Raw genomic sequence first — 17,319 nt, 5'->3', positions numbered from 1 at the left:
TTTAACTGCTCTAAGAAGGTCATCATAAGGGGACAAATCCTCCTTCACTTCATAACGGAGGAAAGTTTTACACAAGCTTTTTAAAACACGATGAAAGCAAAGCAATCAGTGCGAGTTTTTCTTTCCATTCAAGGCAAGGCAAACTGCCCAAAACTGTGATCTTTGTCCTTCTGCTGCTCCAGTCTCTCAGTATTTAGATGTCTCCCTAAGTGCAGATCTTTAAAATTATGTATTCTGACATTTCCTAAACTGTAGGGATAAGCTAATGAACAATTGCTTCACTGACAGTTTTCTGAAGTCAACTACAGCATCAAATCACTACCATAACTCTTTAAACAGACCACCTCTGAAGAAATATCTTACCCTTAGAATTTAATTTGTATTTAAGTTTATTTAATTTATTTTAAAAGGAAGATTGGAATTGGGAAGACACACATCCTTATGGAGAAACCACCGTTTTTTCAGGTTAAGCAACAAGTAGTGAATAATGAAATTAAAAATTAATGAAATTAAGCATCCAAACTACCATCATAATCAAACTATGAGTACTTGATATTCATCGCTTTCATGTAAATGGTTCTTTCAAATGAATATCCAGAAGCAAGCCTGAAAGCAAATTTCACAGGCCAGAATCTGAAGGTCTTGCATATGCCATTTAGAGACATACCCTCTCCTCCAATTTTCATACCATGAAGCTATTCAAGATAACACTCATGCCAACTATTCCAATAATTCTAATTATAACCAGTGTCCACCTGAAATACACATGGAAAGTTTTCACTGCTGAGACTCCTTCTTCCAGTCTCTTAGAAGTCAGCAAAACCATTGTCTCCTCATCTGATCCCCACTGCAATTACTTTTTTCCTCTTTATTATAAGACAAATTATATTTATTGTATAGTTGGCTACACTAGCATTGTGCTTACAAGACACTCTATAAACCTTCTCCTTCTCTGGAGATGTTCAAGACCTGCCTGGATGCCTACCTGTGCGACCTACTGTAGGGAACCTGCTTTGGCAGGGGGGTTGGACTCGATGATCTCTGGAGGTCCCTTCCAACCCCTACAATTCTGTGATTCTGTGATTCAATACTGAGGCTCTCTAAGAATTTATTTAGCCTCCCCTTCGGAAGTCCCACTACTCTCATTGAATTGGCCAAAAAGAAGAACTCCCCATTTATTTGCAGATTCACTAGAACACTGCCATGACATCAAGGCAGTATTAGTAAAAAGCAATACGGAGAAATTATTAACAGGTTATACAGACCTGTGCTAACTCCAAAATGGTGTTAACAGGGGCAGACACCCACTGTCCCTCTCTTGTTCTGTCCAGGCATATTTCTCACCCCACAGCTGACTTCCATTGAAATGAAGCCTCAAGGAAAATATTTGATTTTGTCTTTACTCTCAATATGACTTATAGGAGAATGAATTATAATTGCCCTCGTCGCTTTTAAGATTTCATTAAGAAATAATTCTGCATGCTCCCCTGGAAAATACTTTTGTTCTTAATTCACATCTTTTACCTAAGGTTGCACAACAGAACTACTTTACAGAGCATTCATTATTTCTTACTTCATTACATGAGCTTACAAACACCCTCAACGCCACCATAAAAGTCATATCCTGAGATATTGTCATCTTGTTGCAGAACTGAAGACAGAGTCAAAAATGACTTAGTGGCTATTTTAAAAGGCTTTTCTTTAACAGCACCCTTAAAGGCATTTCCTGGTATTGTCTTTGGAAAGCTATATCAACTGTTCATTGTTCACCAGGGCTTAACTGACAGCATCATATTTCAGCGGACCCAAGTTTGAGTGCTGCCTTCCATTTTTAGTGATACTTAGGCTTCAAAATGTTAACATATATAGTTTTCAAAACTGGAATTTCAACTTTTAAATCTCTTTGAAATTGTTTCTGTGGAGCACTACAGAGTAAAAAATCATAAATCCATCTTGAAGAACACACGACCTGTTTCCAAGGATCAGCAACCTCGCACAGTATTTTAGCAAATTTACTTCGTTTCTCCCAGCTCCATGCTACATCTTCATGCACATGTATTTTTCCTCCACAAATACCTCCTCCAGCATCTATTTAGCTAGAAAAGCATCTCTACAAATGTCAGGTAATGCATTCATGCTTTTTAACTATTAAACTCTATTTCAATTTCAATGCATGCATTTGAGGATCATGTTTGCTTTAAAAATTTCATGAGGGATATCAAGTTACTCACAACAATGGGAGCATGACTTAAAAATTACACAGTAGGCTACTTGGACTTCTGTGGACTGCAAGCTTACTTTTAATTTACTTTCTCTTATCACAAAGTTAGTGTAAGCAAGGAGTTAAGTACATTGCCATTAATATAATCAAAATCTCTCAGGATATACATACACAACCGGAATACTTTTCAGTGACTTGGACTGAAATAATTTTCTTAATTACTACGCATTAAATAAATGCACAAAACTCTCACAGTGCACAGTAGTCAAAACAATTTGAAAATCTGTCCATACCTCTTATGTTTTTCATTTCTAAGATGTTACAGATATTTTCTCCTCTTTTCCTGTACCCTTTTTTTTCTGCTTCAAGGAACATATACCTACTAGTTTATGATAAAAGTATTACATCTCTCAGAAAGTAATTCAGCCATTTTCTGCAGAAAGCCCAAGAGTAGTTATGTATTTCTTATTTCAATACCCATTTTCTCTGCTGCTTAGTTTTAGAGAATTAGTTCTAGGGAACACTAGCTTACTATCTAATTATGGAATTATTCCATATCCATTCATATCATTCATAGTACTTCTCTCTGCCTACAAGCATCACCTTAACATATGTATACTATCATGTTCTAGATGCATAGCTTGATCTGTAATATTACAATTTGTTACAAATTGTCTTTTTTAAAAAGACAGAGAATTCTCTCATTAGCAGCACTTTTTTTCTTTTAACAACCTGTTCTTAAAAAAAACTTCACTACATTCATCACACTTAAGGATATTTATTAGATATCTATTAGATAGATATCTAGGGATATCTATCTACTCTTCAATAGTTCCACATGATACGTTTTCTTGTTCCTTTTGTTTTGTTGTTCTTATTTGCTTGTTTAGATTTATGTCTTGATTATTATTATTTTGTTATGCATAAGGAACCCATTCTACTTCAATTAGCAATCAGCACTTACAAAACATTGTATGTAATATGGTAGACCATGTATTGTGTAGACTAAAAACACAGCAGGAAAAAAAAGATAGTGGTAGAAAGTTTCTCCAAGTGCCCTCAAGATAACCTACAGTACATTCAAAAATGTTAAGAACCACCCACACTCAATTCTTGAAAAAAAGACAATTAGATTAGAAGGAAATATTCAAATAAGCAGAGAGAGATCCTGCAAGCTAGGCATTCTATTTATCTGCCCTTAACACTGACATGTTTCTGTCTTGCTTTTTTGTCCTTACTGCAACTTGAACCCAACTGATTTCTGTATTAACTGTAGACAAGAAAAAAACCCAAGAAAAAATAAATTTCCCTGCAAAAAAATGTATTAGACATTGTACCAGGAGAAATCAGCTTCAGTATGAACCTACAGAGCTGTAAATTTTTTACACAAGAAAAAAAAAAACGTACTATTAAATGAAGAACAGTTTTTGAGGAAAAAAAGTGTATTATCAGATAGTTATGATCATGCATCTAACCGGTTTAAGACAGAATCTACTCTGGTGGGTTCTTACAATGGGTAAAAAGTGCACAAGAGAAGTGTGTCGCTCTTTACTTATCCTTGGGATCCAAAAATGAGGAATGCACTAAGTCTATCTGTACAGAAGAGAATTCCTCAAGCAGCAGATCCCACAGATGTCTCAATCTTTCTTCTGAAATATGCCCTGAATTCAAGTCCCAAGTGAAACTTAGGCACACAAACTCACACTGTTCCTCCTTTTCATGGGAGTCTAAGAAATCAGTTGGAAATAGCGCGCACAACCTTGCTGAAAGCAGATTACTACTAAATAAACCTTTGGAGCCAATTTGTAAACAGCCAGAAACATGCAGCCAGTTTTCTGTAAACAGCTGAGTCACGCACAGGCGGAGGACAGCAGTCTTCTGCAGGAGGTTTTGGTTGATATTTAACAGAGTTACCTTTTAAACCAGCCAGTACTCACAGGTATTATCATTGCAATTTGATTGCATAAACTAAAAAACACTTCAAAAAATTAGCCACAGCCTGTGCTGATCTAGTGACACAAAGACTGATGGGACAGAATAAATCAGAGGGAAAGTCAGCCATTCTCCTTCTAAAATATGACAGGTCGATTTATACCCAAGTTCATCCTCAGCCCTCATGGAAAAAAATTAATTCACCTTGAGTTTACTCAGAGCACCAGACTTAAGTGCAAATGCCTTGCTTGTTTGCTTCTTTCTGCTTTACACAAGCCCTCCATTAACATACTTCAAGAAGGAATTAAACTGATCATGTGAATGACTTCCCTGACCTCCAAGAGCTTGAAAGATTTGAAACTCGTATTTACTCAAAGAAAGAGAACATATTTTATCCAAAGTAATTCTTCTTATTTTGTTGGGGTTTCTAACTTTTTAAAAATTTTACTCTTTTTTTTTTTTTATTACAAAGTGAATGCGTCATATCACATCCACAGAAATTCTGTTTAACCAACTCAGTCTTTTAATCTTACCTCTTCAACTGTACTTTAAATATAAACTAAATTACTATAAAACAGTGCCACAAAAATAAACACTTAACGAATTGTTCACAATTCAGGTTCAGTCTGCTCCTGCAAATTGCTTGGTGTAGCTTTTCTATCTCCTGAGAACTTTTAGCTTGAACAGCAATACAAAAATGAAAACTGTTGACAAAATGAATACATTTATATGTTTTCCCTACATTTTTTTTCCTCTTGCAGAGATAAGTTACCTACTATCTGCTCTTCTCTGTTTTGCTGATATAAACCAAAGGTGACACTGCAGGATTTGATACTCTGAGATTTTGAATGTTCATTTTCAGGCTTTACAAAAAATATCCCAGAGCCTATTTCACCATTTTTATTTTATAGTAACCACGACTATTATTTGTAGCATAACCTAAGACAATACAAAGCTTAAAATAGTCCTCCTAACTCTCCCCTTTTTTAAAGAATGAAAAAAGGATTGTCTTCCAAAAACTTAAAGACTACTAAAGAAAATGGAAAATATCTAAACAGAAAAGCTTAAGCATAACACAATCCTATTACTAGTGCAAATTTCTTAGAAACTTCAGTCAAGTGTGAACCTAAAGGGAGGAGGTAAGTACTTTCAAATACCTCCAAGCAAGAGGGTAAGACTGGTTAACGTATTTAGGGCACCTTGATATCTGTGATTAACATGCAAAAATGTTAGGAATTTTGTTTTGGCATGAATTCTGAAAACAATTTCACAAACCTAAATTTAAAAGATTTCTATGGAACTACAGATTTATTTCTCAGAGTTCAACCTATAATTCATCTTAGCGTTATCTTACATCAATTGTAAATTCAAAGGATGTGATATGACAAAGAAAAAAATCATAGATTAGGTCATTTTTGACTACTCTTAAACAGAAAGAAAACTGTATATCTGGATTATTACTGGTCAAGCTAATGACTGATTTTTTTAATTTATGAAATACTAAGGTCATGCTTACTGTAATAAAACAACATTAGAAGAATGCTACAGCTAATACAAACATACCTGAATGTTTACAAAACATTTTATATCTGAAAACCACAGAAGTAATCTTTGTTCTTATTACCAGTAGTTGGGTGCAGTAAACATAATGGTGGGCCAACGGGAGAGGTAGAAATCAGGCTACACCTACTTTCTCTAGGTTTTCATGCTTGCATAGTTGGCAGGATGTTCTCCTCATATGCCAAGGAACTAATCAAGGAGCACATTTAGCAGTTTTTACTGTGGATTGGCAACTACTGAACGTCATCTTTGGCAGGAAGAGTTTAGTAATTTTTGTCAAATTCGTGTAAACATTAGATATTCCCAAACCTCACCAGCGTTAACAGCTAAACCTTTACAGTAGGATATTATTAATATGAGAAATATCAAAGAGAGATGCACTGGAAGGGGAGAATTTTGAGGGACTCGACAGAATTAATCTCTGAATTGAAGTGATATTTGATTACAGCAACTTCCTGTATTTATTTTGAAAACAAACAAGCCTACAAACGTAAGTGAAAAATTCTAACTAGCCTAATGCTCTGTCTTTAGATATTGAAATTACCAGCAACAAATTTTACTGTAAACAAACAGAGAGAACTTTCATCTTACATCAGTCCAGGGGGAAAATACACAGAGAATAACAAACTGAAAAGTTTGTAGCACAGATCACTCTTTTCATTGAACAGTTATGGAACAAGGAAGGATGCAATATGAACTTTTCAAAATCACTTACAAAGATTCTTTGGAATGGTACTTCATTAAGCTACTAGCAGTATACCAGTGGTAAGTTATTGTCTACAAGATTCTTTTCCAGCTTTAATTATAATTTTACGATTACACAATAAGTATAAGATATCATGGTCTTTTGTCTAAAACTGATAGCATCTTTCTCATCTCAAAATAAGTGTTCATTGTTTCAACTTCCTCGAGGGAAACGGCATTTTCTTACCCTGACATGTCATATTAGAAGATGTAACATTACAGCTCATCCAAATTACTACAAGTTATCTAATTTTCCTCATCAACTGAAGGTAGCCTAAAGATGTGAGTTAAAAAAAAAAAAAAAAATTAAAAAAAATTGGTCGTCATAGTTACTAAGTACTACTGAGAACTGCATAGTATTTTGTTCAGAAGTCTAACTGTGAAAAGCAAGGTGCTTCCATTCATGATACTGATACAGCAAAAAATCTTTTTTTTCTTTTGTAATTATGAAACCCTAAATAAATTCCACTTAAAAAGATAACAGAAAAATAAATCTCACAGATTGTAAACAATTCCCATATCTAAAATATATTGCTCTAGAGATTTACTCAATTGATTACAGCTCTTGATGCCTGTTGGTCTGAGCCACTATAAAAAAAAAAAGCATATGTATCACAGTTTGTTCTCTGCAGGTGGGCAGATCTGGTGAGGTTACGTGCCTAACTAAAGAAAAGGAATCCCCTGTGCAGCACAACTGAACTCCTGCCAGTGAGGAGCTGCTTCTGCCATTGCCTTCAGCATGGCAGTGGCTCTGGCACACCAAGAGTGGGGTGTAAAGCAGCAGAGTCATCACACCATGCAGTTACAAAAGTTGTCCATAGAGAGCAATTTTATAGAGGACTGGAAAAAAAAATCTCAAGAAGCTGGAAAAAAGATTTCCTGATATTTGCACTTTTTGTATCAAAGCTAACTTAAAGTTCAAATACAGTCAGTGCTGATAGCATGCTTTTAAAAGGATTCTATTCATTGTTCAACACTGTTAGACTTAATTTATTGTTAATTTCTGCAATATATGTCTATATAAAGCAAAGAGAATTCTTTCTGACGTGTCAGTAAACATATGATGAAACCTTACTTGTCAGTGGATATCGGCTTGTAATTACAGTTTAATATGGGACATTGGATAAGAGAAAAACAATATTTAAACAATCTAAAAATTTGTTGTAGTAAAATAGTATCTAATTAGTGTAAAACTAATAAAAAATCTAGTAGTTTTGATTTGCTTCAAGGGTATAGATTCAAACTCTGTAACAAATGTTGATTTAAACGTTTGACTGGAATGCTCTCACATCTCCCCACACCATTTCCCATTCATGTCCCGAGGAGTATTTTCAGCTGTTACTAGCTTAACAAGAACACTGTGAATGCATACTACTCTGTAATCGATGCATACAAAAAAAATACATGTAATGTTTCCAAGATAATTTCATTTACCTCTGCAACGACCTTTGCTTTGAAGATTATACTCTCTTATTTTTACTTGTCAAGAAATTGTCTTAAGGTATGATGGTGGTACAATACTAATATTGCCTTAAAGTGGATATACTTAAAGAGCAGCAAGAAAGCGCTATGAAAGAATTATTAAACATTGCATCTTGAAACCTATACGGTATATATAAAGTCCTACACATCCTACTCCTTCAAATGTTTTGTTTCCTTTCCCCTCCTTGTGCAATGATCCCCGAGAGGGGTTAGTATAACATAGAGTTGTTAACGTTTTGGAGATCTTACTGTTGCATTATGGCCTATGCTGACAATCACTTTGCTGATTGTTATCTCCTTCAGGAGAAGTGTAACAGTGAAGCTCTCTTTCACCTTTCTAAGATCTTTGTACATTTTTGATGTATTTTCTAACACAGCTCTCATCACTGGTTTATAATTCCACGTCACTACCAATTTATTGTATATAGTACATTTCAGGTAGCTCTCTGTTATTCTCTTTGCAGTCCCCAACAGTGGTCTTGCCCAGCTTCCAGGATTGCACTTCTGTTGTGACCATGGGAACACTTCGTAGGACTGGGGCCTCTAGTATAGTTTTTAAGATTACCACTGCTAATCCCTGCCCCTGTTCTCTGCTTCACATTTTATTGCAGGGTAAAAGATAGTCCATGCTACATAGAAGAATGTCATGATATTAGTACCAATTATTAAAATATATACACCCATAATGCAACACAGAAGACAAACTCATGTCCAAAATCTGGATCCTAAGTACAAAGAGGATCAAAATCTATTGGCCATGATTTCATTGACCAAAAAATTAAAATTTGACAAATGAAAGCATGCGATGCTCTTCCTAACAAATAAAAGATCAGTAACAGCATCTCAAAATGCTCACAAAGTATTTCAGTATTCAGTAAAATTTCAGAAGTATTTGTGAAACCATGAAAAGCTATCTGCAACAAGTTCTATCTTGACAGTAGGAAAGCACAACAAATGCATATTCAACAATTGCTATTAGGATTACAGCACCACCTAGCGTGTTCTGGTACAGCTCCTTCAAGAATACTTTTACTTGTGTTTCACCTTAGAAATTGAAATCCAGATTTTCTGGATTTCTTTTTTCTTTTTTTCCACAATTCTTTTGATTTGTATTGTACAATTACAGTTGGAATTTCATTATTTTCATGGGTTTTGACTCCATAAGAATGTCATCAGAGGAAGTGTTGCATATTGCTACACTATTGTGGGCTCAGCTGCTAATTGAGGACTTACCCTGTTACATAATGAAAAGAGCCAATAGAACTTTTTCTCCTCCAAATCTCTTTTAAGTCAGTAAACATAATTTCCTTTACACTCTTTGAAGGAGGAACTGTGTAGGAACACAGCAGTATGACCAGCTGCCCTCATAACCCCTAAATTTGGGCTTTTCTCATTCCCAAATTTTTCATAAAGTAGATTAACACCTACTTTATATTTACCTTGATCACGCTGAGAAACTATGGAATAAACCCAGTATTTGAGCAATAAAGTATATGTTGGGGCTTTTTTTGTGTTTATCCCAGCTAATCTTAGGCATAATTTGATAATGATACCTGATATGCTCCCTTTTATATCTCTTTCTCTGATAGCAATGCTTATACAAGAAGGGACAGTGGTTAATTTCAACAGGTAAGTTAGGTTATTTATTTACTTACTTATCAATAAGGAAGAACAGAACTAAAATTTAAGAGGAAGAAGAAAGAATGAATTAAACAGGACCGAGTTTTTACTTGTGAAGTCACAGTTCAGTTGTATCATTCAGCTACTTAGAGATCTGAAATGGATGCATTGGTATGTATTTTTTATTTGTTTTCCATGAGAAAGAATGACCAGGAGGACTGGGAAACTGCAATCTTATGAAGTATTCCACAACATATTTGTAGATTTAAATATAATTAAATATATTTAACAATTTACAAGTTGTAACAATTGAAATCCAGCTTGTAAATTCCAGTTTCAAATTGTGTAAGCTCATCCTTGTCACTGCAAAAGCAGAGTTTGCATAATTACACACAATTTTCTTTTCACTGCATTCCTGTCTCATACGGTGAACTTACTGATGAACATAAATGCTTCTCAGAAATAATTGTTTCTTCTTCTGTTCTTTAGATACGACTTTTCTGTATGTTATTTAAACTCAATGCTGAAGATAAAGATAGTCAGGTTTCTCAGCTACGATTTCAGCCATAGAAAAAGGCAAAAAAAAAAAAAAAAAAAAAAAAAAAAAAAAAAAAAAGGCAGTTGTAGCAGCTACCTATCTTTCTACAATCTTAGCACGATCAACTGGTCCAGGAATTAACAACCCTTCCTAACTGATAAGCTATGAGTGGGCTGTAATGACTGTAAGAGTCTGCTTTCCCTCAGTGGTAAATGGTTCCCTATGATAAAAGGTTTCAAATATTTAACTCACATGAGACAACCTGATTGAGTAGCCCAACAAAGATGACATTTCCCATGGGAAGCAATGCAGTCTTCTTTCAGTTTACTGCATCACTTCTGCACTTATCTTCAATGCCTCTGAACAAATTTCTCCAGGGATAACCTACAAAGGAATCAAAGATTCCATTTCCTCTGTCTACTGTAATTTACTTCATCACAAAAATTCAAAGCTGAAGTTCTACAGCTTTCTCAAGAATGAACACATCATTTACTAAATATTAAACTAATAAAACCCAAGGATAGTCCAAGTATGTAAGAGCAAAACTGCAGACCTGACCATAATTACATTTATCACAATCTGTTCTACCTTACTAATATCTTTATTTGCACTGCTTGTTCATTTTTTTTTTAATTTTTCATGACCACACGTCATGATTAATTTTTCATAAAAGTCATTCGGGATGATTATTCCACCAGCACTTTTTTTTCCTCTTTTTTTAATACATTGGAAAACTTATGCAAACATCAGACAAACCAGAATATTCTTAACAACAGGAATGCAAAATGAGAACCCCATCTCTGGAAGTGCTTAAAACCAAGCTAAATGGGGCTTTGTGCAACCTGATCTAGTAGGAGGCATCTGTCTTGGGGGTTGGGGGGGGAGGGAAAATGTTGAACCTGGATGGTCTTACTACACAAACTTTATATTATTCTATAATAGTTCAAAGAATTCAGATTTTAAAGTGTTCAATGTAGAAGTGATCAATTAACAATCACAGTCTATCTGTACGGAATATGAGAGTCTCCAAAATCTATTTGGACTAATATGTTAAAATACAAGGGAATGCACTTCCAAAGATTTCTGTTTCTTAAATAAATAAATTAAATTGGTGGGGGAGGGGAAGACTGGAATTCACTTGTTATTTTAAGAAAATAAGGGCATCTATGCTGCTATAAAATATAGCAGTACTTTTTCAAAAAATAGTATCAGAGACATTAATAGTATTAAGTATATAAAAACATATATTTCATTTCTATCAAGATTCTAATCAAATTAAGGGCTTAGAGTAAGGAATTGACTGAAGTGAATACTAAGGTTAAAGAAGGCTCAGAAGCTGACGATCTGTAACTTAGAAATCAAGAGACAACATATTTTGTTGGATTATGCAAAGCAGAAGTTTTTGAGGGGCATGGAGGGTGAATGGACAAGAAAAAGCCACAGCTACATTCACTTGTAAATCTTCATTTAAATTATTGTATCTTTAGACTATGTGTTGGTATAAAAGAGTTGAACAAGACCTTATCCATATCATACACTAGCACATTTTTATACTGATTACAGAAACATCTGACTTGTGACAAGGCAACAAGTAAAGGAGAGAAATGAATAAGCCAAAGTAAACCAAAGTAAAGGCAGAAAAAAATTACAGTCAGAATTAAAACTAGCAGTATTTTTTATCTTGAATAAATGAGATATATACACACACAATAACCTCTCAGGAACATAATCACCAACAAAAAGACACAAGACAAATACAAACAGACATGAAGTGCAAGATAACATTTAGAGCAATCTGTGATATTGTGAGGATGAAATATTCTCTTCAGATAAAATAAAATCATATCCTCCAAGGAAACAGGCCTTCCTATTTATATGTCTTCATATGGCATGGAATCAATTTTTTTTTTCCCCATGGAGCTGCGAGTACAAAGACTGCTTGACAGCTCAGAAACTTGGCAAATACTTAATGGTAGTATGTTACAGTGGCATATTTTAAGAACAGCTAAAGCCCCAATTTTTCTTCAGTTGTATTCAGTAAAGATAAATTAACCATGAAGTGTAAAAATTTTTTGTGAGCCTCTTTTTGTTGAAAGATGTGTCTGGTCTTTGAATTTCAACCTAACAATCCAAGAAAAACAAAGACAAACTGTATACCATTCTGGTATACTACTGAAAATATTTGAATAAAAATGAATATAAACGAACTTTTCTGCCCTAAAAATTCTTCAGTTCTTCACAATTTTAAGGGTCATCTTCTGGAGTAGAAAGACGATAAGTCTGTTCTGCACTGCAATACAATTACCACATTGCAGAAATTTACACTCAAAGACTACTATGTTTGTCCAGTAATTATTCAATATAATATTTTCTGTTCATTACTTTTAGTTATTAATATGATTTTCTCATTTTCTATAAGAATTTAAGTATATGAATCTCCCAGATAAATTTAACAGACATGCAATAACATGCGTATTTTCCTTCTGCACAAAAATTCCATCAAGACCAATCCACCTATAATTTCACCAACCCCCAATTTACCACCATTTGAGATGAGAGGAAAGCTTTTTGAGGATGACATAAATAAAAAAACTCTTAGAATTTCTGTTGTCAGAGGAAGTTGCCTGAAGTAAATACCTATTATAAATGACGTGGGCCTTATTTTCTTTTCACATGTAAGATTGAAGCAAAGAAAAGGAAAACTACAAGTAAAATATAGAAGTAAAATTCTGTCATACATTTCCTTATAATAACAAACTGTTCCATCTAGAGGCCTTAAAATGACACTACATGATTTTTTTTCTAAGCATTTTCCTTTTCAGAACCAGGATCTTGTTGATGTCTTCGTTTAATAAAATTTGAGTTTTCACTTATATTACTAGTTGATCTAACACAGATGAATATACGAGACTGTCTCCTATGTACAGGCAAGGAGAACAAGACGGTAGGAGAGGAATGAATAGCTTGTGGGTAGTATTTGAATTCCTTACAGATGTCTATTCTTCTCGCATATTCACATGCATGTCTTATGATTTTTCTTCTTGGAAGTTAAAAGTGTGCCTAGTTGCCTTAGAGACAAGTTAGCTGCACCATCAACTAAAATATAACTTGCTACAGGGAATTTACAGGAAAAATGCACTTAATAAAAGAGTTCAGAACTACTTGTGCCAAAAGCCCACCAAGTATAAACATAAGCTGGCAACCAAAAATATTATTGTTTCTCTGCCCTTACAATACAACTTATGCTCTTCCTCTGAAGATGTGTTTTTGCTTTTTGTTTTTACCCAAACTGGCTGACTGCATTGGTAAAATCTGGATCATCACTTGTTAAGTGCTTGTTTAAAGATTTTTTTTACACTCACATCATGATCGTTATCATGTAAAGAAGCTAAGTATGAATTTGGGAATAAAACAAAATTTATCAGTGGAATGTGTATTTGGCATTCCAGGCATGTAAACAATGTTGTGAAAAGTTTCTCTAGGGCTGATTAGAGTTTCATAGAAAAACAAGGTTTTTAAAAAATGCAATATAAAAAGCAATATGACAATCATGTACTACATGGATAATGATTAAATCAAGCACACAAAAGCTAATATTAACCAAGGAGCACTACCATAACCACAAGCAACAAAATCAATCAATGAAAAAAAAAAAAAATACTACTACAAACAAGAATGAAAACTAAGTTGATTCCTAAGAAATGCCTCAGATTCAGCCTTCTTCCCAAGACCTTGAGTTAATTCCCTAAAGGATGGTATGAAATGAATGACTCATTCTTTATTTATCTTTGACAAAATCCTAGTTTTCTCTCATGGTTCGTTAAGATTCTGATAAAGTCAATATGTCCTCGGGTTGTAAAAGAATTGAAGAGCCGTACCAGGAAAGATTCAGGCTGGACATCAGGAAAAAATTCTTGATTATGAGTATGGTCAAACACTGGAATAGGATTTGTAGTGAGGTTGTTGATACCTTGTGCCTGCCAGTGTTCGAGAGGCCTTTGGATAATGCCTTAATAATATGCTTTAATTTTTGGCTAGTCCTGAAGGGGCCATCTTAGACAAGATGGTTTTTGAAGGCTCCTTCTAGCTATCCTATTTATAAATACTTATCTAAATAACTCAGAAATAACTCATTGTTGTGATGTAGAGAAAGATTTACTTGTATAAATGCAAAAAGAGAACAGAAAGTTGATTAGTCAAATGTGTCATTAGGCATTAAAATTGAGATTGTGCAATGCAGAGAAAAGATGAAGCTTTTGCAGGATTTTGCTTTTATACCAACAAAATGTGAATATCTTGTCTATATTTAATTTTTTTTTTTTTGCCATAGAATGTGAATATTTTCAGGGGCGTGTTAGTGAAGCCAGCTTTGAGACAGTTATTATCACTGTGTAATAGAATAAAGATTAACATCAGATTAGTGTAGCAGAGCAGTCAACTTGAGGACAGTTACGCTGTAAGTCATTCACAGCCTTGCCACTGCTGATGTAGAACAATGTAATCCTACCTGTGAGTGAAGGTGAGAAGAATGAGGCTTTTATCTTAATTTTTCACATTTTAAGTCAAGTTTAAGTTAGAACATTACAGACAAATCTAGCTAATCCATCACTTCCCACTCTAAGCAAAAACACGTCAAGCCCTTTCAGAAAACCTGCAATTCAAACCTGCTTTTTAGATAAGCAGAAACTGGTGTCGCATTCATAAACAGAAACTAAATGTTTCTTGTTTGCCCTTGAAGTAACAGCAATGTTATTGCACTGAATGCTGAAGCTCAGGATATCTGTAGCTCTCTATTCCCACAAGTAACACCAACTGAAGATTCCAATTGTATTTCACACTACTAATTTGGGTTCTTCATAGATTCCCCAGAAAATCTCTTTTTTTCCTACTCTGAACTTGTATCTTATGCTCTAAAGACTCTATCAGCAACTCTTCTATGCCAAAAATAGCTTCATAAACCAGCACAAACTTTCTCGTTGTCTTTATGCTGATGAATAAGATAACTACTTGTTCTCTTCAATGTCATCTTCCTTTGTTCAAAGTAAGATCAGTCTAGTCTCTTTTTAGAGGTACGTTACCCACAGAAAGCCATCAGAGAACTGACCTAAGGTTTAAATCTCCCTTTCAGAAACATATTAACGAGGAAGTAAAAGTCCTCACGTATTAAAAAGAAAAATCTCAAGTAAGAGGAAAATGATGACAGCAAAAATTTTTAAACCACTGTAAGCCAGTTTGACAGCTTGCAGGCAGGCGTTATTGACTGAGGGAGCAGCTACAGATTTTGACATTTGCTCAGAAGATTCTTCCTTGCCAACCTTATCTAGATTGCAACCAAGCCAGATGGCCTTAGTCCAGGACTTGTAATCAGCCAAATGCAAAGGAAGGCAACTGCTCTAGCTGAAAAGGAAATAAAACAAAACAAAACTTCAGAAATACTAATGACAACCCATGGTAATGGTAATATGCATTCACTCATAGATCTGCTGCAGAAAATCTATTTATTGAAAAATAAAAAGATGCTACGTCTGTTGCTCTTAGTATTTCTGAGGCTGTGGCTTTACACGGAAAGGTAGTTGTCTCTGTACCACATCCTGTGATGTCTCAAATAAGAATGAATGGAACTACGTCATAATCTTTCCTTCTACATCAAAACACTCAAAATCAACAATAGCTCCTGCCAGCTAAGGTTGAAATTCGGTGAATAACAACATGCTTCAGTTCTCAAAATGTTATGTTTATAAGGGGCAGGGAGGAAAGGTCTGTTTTAATCTACCTGAAATATTTTGCTTAACTTTCCTTCAATTTACATTGATTTCTAAAGTGGAAATAGTATTTCAAAATGAGAGTTAAGTTTCTCCAAATAACAAATTAAACATTTACATGTTTATTACTATTATTATTAAAATGAAAAAAATAAAAATAATCAAGAAAAGCAAAGCCTTGAGAAAAAAAAAAAAAGAGTAATGACTTTGGAAAATGCCATAAGAACACATGATTTTGGCCAATGAAAATAAAATACCATTATTGAATTTAATTCATTTAAGTCTGTTCTAAATATGCACCATTCTTTTTTCCATTATATTTCTCATTAGGTCTTCTTATTCAGTAACATCTGATAGTTATCAACAAGTCAGCTATATTTAAAGGCTATATTTAAAGGAGGTTTGCTTTTCAGTCTTTCCCCAAGAAACCATACATATCTTGATGGAGTATAGGCCTAGCAGCTACTTTTTCATCATTTGTTAGCAGATAAAGGGATTGGAGCTAATTTGTAATTTTTACAGAGATCATCTCAAACATTCAACACTTAAAGAAGTTCTCAGCTGTTTCCTTCTACTCTGACAAACAACCACAGGTTTATTTCCGGATATCCACATGCCTATCTGTCAAGAAGAATAAGACATGCTACTTACTAAAAATAAAAAAGAAATGAATTTTTGCTGCATAGTCTTATTGCTGAAAAAACAGGAAAGATACTAGAAGTCTTGTAGATCACTTTTCATTACTTCTAATCCCATACAAATCAATGAATCAGATGTTTTCCAAAAGTTTCATCCTACTGAATGCTGCTACTCGGTAAGCTCAGACTTGCAGTCACATGTATTTCTGACATTTCAACTACAATGAAAAACAATTGTGAACAGCACAGCAAGCTGTTAATCTCACAAAAACTTTCTTAAGTCAATATACATTTTTTAAATAACTTGAAAGAAACCTAAAAAAAAAAAAAAAATTGTATCAGGTTTTTGTCTTCATAGAATAGGAAAAGAGACGTGAAAAGATTTACCTTAGCACTCATCATCAGATAGATAATTTCAAAATCTTTCGTTTACTAAGAAAATAATCTCACTACCAGATCTATTTGACATCTGCTTTGAACCACAGACTTTAATCTTTACCCTTAATGAGCTAAAATATTATTTACTGAAGTTAGACTTTAACCAAGTAAGAAGATCAATCTTTAAAATATTTTACAATTATTTCCAAACAGGCAAATATTTTATGCTGTGTCATCACAGAGTTACTTTGACAAAGTTGATTCACTTTAATAACACTCTACTTTGCACTGATTTTCCCTTTTTGGGTATGTAATTATTTGTCGTATTTGGATGCCAAAAGCCTCTCTAATGAGCTGTAGGTATGCATGAAGAATGCTATCCTCTTCTCTTCTTTAAGAAACAATATTCAGTGGCCTGCCTGTACTCCAGAACTGAAATGCAAG

General features: G+C 34.2%; 1 long non-coding RNA gene across 6 annotated transcripts in view; it reads right to left on the bottom strand.

The window, feature by feature from the left end:
* Positions 1 to 16,960, bottom strand: part of LOC122180308 — a 52,417-nt gene extending 35,457 nt beyond the window's left edge. For 4 of the 6 annotated variants that reach the window (XR_006178993.1, XR_006178996.1, XR_006178998.1 and 1 more), the window contains exons 1-2: positions 16,885 to 16,917; positions 10,350 to 10,481 (exon numbers count right to left, since the gene is read on the bottom strand). This is a non-coding gene — a long non-coding RNA (uncharacterized LOC122180308). Of the gene's footprint in view, positions 1 to 10,349; positions 10,482 to 16,884 lie in introns of all 6 variants that reach the window. The other 2 variants (XR_006178994.1, XR_006178997.1) reach the window with 2 other exon arrangements.
* Between the last annotated feature and the right edge of the window lie 359 nt (positions 16,961 to 17,319).

The sequence above is a fragment of the Lagopus leucura genome, unplaced genomic scaffold (genome assembly GCF_019238085.1).
Source record: "Lagopus leucura isolate 7727_CA_CO unplaced genomic scaffold, USGS_WTPT01 Super-Scaffold_100004, whole genome shotgun sequence".
In the NCBI taxonomy this organism is placed as follows: Eukaryota; Metazoa; Chordata; class Aves; order Galliformes; family Phasianidae; genus Lagopus; species Lagopus leucura.
The sequence above is the reverse complement of the archived record's forward strand: the minus strand, read 5'-3'. Positions and strand labels throughout refer to the sequence as shown.